General features: G+C 33.9%; 1 pseudogene; it reads right to left on the bottom strand.

The window, feature by feature from the left end:
• LOC137646379 (sterile alpha motif domain-containing protein 3-like) overlaps positions 1–5000 on the bottom strand; it is a 20026-nt pseudogene that overhangs the window by 394 nt on the left and 14632 nt on the right.

The following is a 5000-nucleotide window of genomic DNA, read 5'->3' as shown; positions in this document are numbered from 1 at the left end:
TTACAGGCCTCCCTTTCTTCGTCCACTGTTTCTGCAACCCTCTTACGACCTCCTGTCCCTAAGCAACCAATTTTTTTAAGGAATTGCACATTATTCAGTTCTAATAACATTCGAATATTTTTCATCTTGGTACGAAGGAACATCCTCCAACATTTCTGTTGGATAACAAAAAACAAAATGCCTTTAAAATACATATGCTGTAGTTTAGTACAGTGTACATGTGATACACTATATCTTAATAGATAAACTTACATTAGAAATATAAACCATATGAGAGATAAAGAGTTGTATAATTCCTTGATTCAGCCGGTGAAATGCCAGATGGCTGTATTGTAATAATTACATACCGATTATTGACCTTTATGTATAAAAGAGAATATGAAACAACAAATATAGGTAAGTTTACCATGCCTAAACATTGCACAGTTAGTAACATGTAGGGATTTGTGAAAAAATTCAGATAGATACAGTACTTCCAGTGATCAAACATCTCATAAAGGGTATAGTGAAGTGTGTGGAGTGTTATCAATTACTTATTTTTCCCACAAGCAAACAAAACATGTATTACAGAATAGTTAATAATACAAAGTTAAAATATATTGGCATACATTAACATTATACTTACATACGCTAAATCTAGAAAGCTACTTATGCTTTGATCAAGTAAATAAAAATGGACAACAAGCACAGGTGAGATGGACATTATATAGTGAACATTAATAACAGTGTACACACAGGTGAGATGGACATCACATAGTGAACATTAATAACAGTGTACATATTCTCACAGGGTCTCCAATGTGTGGATATTCTCTGAACTGGGCATTCACTAGGTTGGGGTATCCTTGCTTTGACAGTGTCCTGAATAGAAACCCGACACTATTATATTATGACCAGGAAACAAGTCACAGAAAATAAATTATTGCTTTGGACAATCTTGCAGGCCTCGTAGTAAATAGATACTATATATCATTTTTATTTATAAGCTGAGAGATTACAAAACTACATTGTCTAATAATACACTGAAATTTAATTAATATTGTTGCAGACAATATATGAGCAAGGGATAACATAATATACCAGGGCCATTTAAGGTACAAAAGCAATAAAATAGATAAAGAATGAGGTACTTACCCAATATGCTTCTTTACTAGATCATCTGTAAGGGCCCTGATGACTGCCCTTCTGTTTGAAGTCCCAGGTAGGTAATCCTATGGACTTTTCCTTTTTTGTAAGATAGTCTTTATGCATGGTGAAAATAGAGGCAGTCTGAAATGTTAAAAATTATACGAGGAGAGCATCAAGAGAAGGCCACTCTGGTAATAAATACATTCAAAAAAGCGTACAGCGTCCCAGAAATATTTTTTTATAAAGAGCAGCAACTCACTTGTAATTCTGTAAATCATTCCAAAGTTCATCAGGGTTTTCCTCATCATCAGTGAACAAAGTGTCTATTTGGGAAGTTGGTGATTGTTCTCCTGACGTACTGCTCTGCGTAGAGGTTATACCTGACGGACTGCTTGTTGGGGTAGAATTTATTTCTGACGAGTTTCCTGTCGCAGGTGACTGCGTTTCAGTTCCAGGTTTGGCATCCAGCTTTGAGGGAGGAGATTAGCTCTTCAAAATAGCCTGCTCCCTTAAGTAAAGGAGCTGTTTTCCTATTGGAGGAATCAGCACCCTAATCATCTTCTCACTAATATCCAAAATGCCTTGCCCTTTCATTTCATTGTCAAATGAAATATAAATAATCACTGTCTTTTTAAAAAGTTTGGTACAAAAATCCACATTATGAATTGCTTAAACTGTACATTACTGTTGAAAAAACATGCATATATAATAATTGTTCAGTTCCAAAGAGAGAAAAATGAATGCTTCATAATCTTTTTTAAGGTATTGGAGGTACTTGTTGACAAAAAATATATAATAAGCATATGTTACCTGATTTTTCTTGTAAATTTTATGTTTGTGACTGTCTAGTAAAGAATCAAGGAGAACAATAAGCCAAACTGACTGAGGTTCAACTTCATTTGCATGAGCAATCTCATACTTTTAAGGTAAAAAAATTTTTAGACAAAAATACCGCTCATCTTCCAATAATACTGTGTTTGACTTGTGCAAAATATGGAATTTCATCAATGCAATCTAAAATATAGCAAGGATTTGAATTAATATTATGAACTATGCCATCAACTTTCAGACAATTTACAACTTTAACTGTGTCAGGTAATGGTTTACCAATCTTATCTTGAAGAGCAACTTTTAAGGATTGTGGTAAGCTGTTTACATCAATATATTTTACTGCAGAGTGTGGTTCCTTTCCCCTATGCAAAAAAACATGTATATGCAAGTGCATGAGCCACTTTCATTTGATGTCTTTCAGTCAGTGTTTGAGTTACATTCTTAAAATTCCTAGTATTTACAGTAAGTTTTTTTTTTTTTTAAATATTGATGTTTAGCCTCAAAATTCATACACCACAAATTTCTCAGGGGTCCGAATTTCTCTATTTGTGATGAAAAGTGCATCATGAAATGATGTTCAGGTATTAAATTACCAGGACCAAATGTGCTCTGGAATTTTAGAAGATAGGATTCAATTAAGCTCCCTAAAAATGGCAGAGAATCTTTCTCAATAACTGGACTGAAAATAAAATCCGTACATTGCCTCAGTGTTATGTAAACATCCCATGCTGCTGAGCTCCCCACAGAGGTAAGATCAACAAGCTGAGGCAGGATTAGAAAAAGCTCTAACTTCTGTGAAGCCTTACCCACAATCTTGCAATCACCACTAAAAAAAATTGTCAAAAAAAGAATTAGTCTTATCACTGACAGGTAACCTTGTGTGAAGGAGGAATCCATCCAAATCTTTAACTGTAACAAGCTTTTCATAATAAAGTTGTTAAATAACAAGCTTAACTTTGAGGGGAATGATTCCTTTAAGACAGTTATGCATTATATCTGAAGGAAATGCTTCAGGAACTTTGAAGTAACTTAGTTCAGAGAATGCATATCTATCTTAATGCCATATATAGCTGCATCTGCTGCATCATCATCAATGAACTTGATTTGATTGGCATAAGCAGCATTATTCCTTTCTCTAAATTTAGATATGCATAATGTGTCCCTGAACTGAGAGTATTTTATAGAACAAAATCTACAAAAGGACCATGAATTAAAATGTGTCTGAAAACCAGCCACAGAATGTGAAGATAAACTATCTCCCAGCACAACCTCCAATACTGCTGTAAGTTTAGGTTTTTTAGAGCCTGACTCATACTCAATGCCATTTTCAAGAGTTTGCAAATCTGTTAACAACTGCTCAAACAATGCTTGGTATGTGCAATCATATAATTTCAAATACTTATGCCTAGCTAGTAAGCACAAAAATATGGTATCTCTATTTCTGTATATTTTAGACACGTTTCCAATCGTAAAATGCACTGCAGTCAATTTGTACTCTCCTCGCTTAGCACCAATTGGATTGCAGAGTTCAAACTCATCTATGTACACGTGAAGCTTAATAATAGCTGTTGAAGAGCGTTCAGTATTATTACTGCACTCACCATCACAAGTGGCATATCAAACATTTGGGTGATGACTACTATGTTCATTTTTTTGCACTCATTTCTGGACATCAATCCTTAAAAGAAATGCTTTTAGCATATCAATTATAGGGACATAATGATATGTGTAGTCTCTGTCATGAATAGATAATAAATATGTACGTGGTGCAACATAAGGAAAGTTTGATATAACATAGTTCTTTAATTTGAACTTACTGTTGACCGCATTTATCTCCTCATCAAACACTGTTTCCTGAGCCATTAATTTTTTGTATCTTTGAGAATTCTTCGGTAAACATCCATGTTCTTCTATGAAACATTGATTTATCATATATTTAAATGTATTGCCGGTGAAATTCAGTAAAAACTCTAGCTCTGAAATTAGAGACCTTTGCAAATTGTCTGGTAGCACGTGACTCTCTTTTATACTAAGTAGGTAGTGTGCAACATACTTTGTAAAATCCCCTTCACACCTTCTTTGCTTTCACCACAATTGTTTTCAGGTGAATCAGTTTCCTCAGTATGTTCATGCTGTGGCTTCTCAGCATTGTTTATTATGTTTGATTCTGCAAGTTTTGGAGAACTAATTGTGGGAAGTCAAAGAATTCTTTTATTGCATTTTTTTTTATTATGCCGCTATATGGCGTCACTCTGGTAAACTTTTTAAAGTAATCCTGATCAAGACAATAAATTTTGAACTTTTTTTCATGTTCATGAAATATCTGTAAGTGCGTAGTCCATTCACAAAAACTGTAAATTGGCAAACTACAAAATGAGCAAGGAAGTGGATGGGCTTTGACATTACGCATTATGTTGTTCTACAGATATGTAAAAAGAAAAGTTAATTACGTTTCTGTAACATTACTAATCAGTTTAAAAAGAAACAGAAATTGTACATGTGGTGAGTTTGGTCAAAGACTACATCATTTGATTAAAAAATTTTGACAAATACAAGAAAAAAAGCACTCAGAGCTCAGACCTCTGCCAAGGAGGTCAGATGCAGAATTGAAAGACACATTTTGGTTTCGGTTTGACACCAATATGATGATTCTACCGGGAATTAGCGTGAAAAAAGTTTGTTATTTGTTTTTCTGTGATCTTGACCTTAACCTTTGCATCATATGATATATGGTCGGAGGCGAAATTTTAAGATGCACTCATTTTGATTTTAAGTTAATAAGTATATTTAGGCAAGTACTTCAATAGTTTAATATAGAGGGAAAAAAAACAAATGTTTGCTGAAAAGTAAATATTTCTTATTTGTTCACGCAAAGGACTTACCCGCAAAAGCTTGAACATGTTTTTGTAATCCTATTCTTGTAAGCCAAGCAGAAACCTCGGCAATGCCCCAGGTCGACACCATTACTTCTGTAATAAATCATAATATTAATATAAAAAAGCTAATAGCACCTCTACCATCATATATAAATGAATGAAGAT

This window comes from Palaemon carinicauda, chromosome 9, assembly GCF_036898095.1.
Source record: "Palaemon carinicauda isolate YSFRI2023 chromosome 9, ASM3689809v2, whole genome shotgun sequence".
Classification (NCBI taxonomy): Eukaryota; Metazoa; Arthropoda; class Malacostraca; order Decapoda; family Palaemonidae; genus Palaemon; species Palaemon carinicauda.
This window is presented reverse-complemented; position numbering and strand designations above follow the sequence as displayed.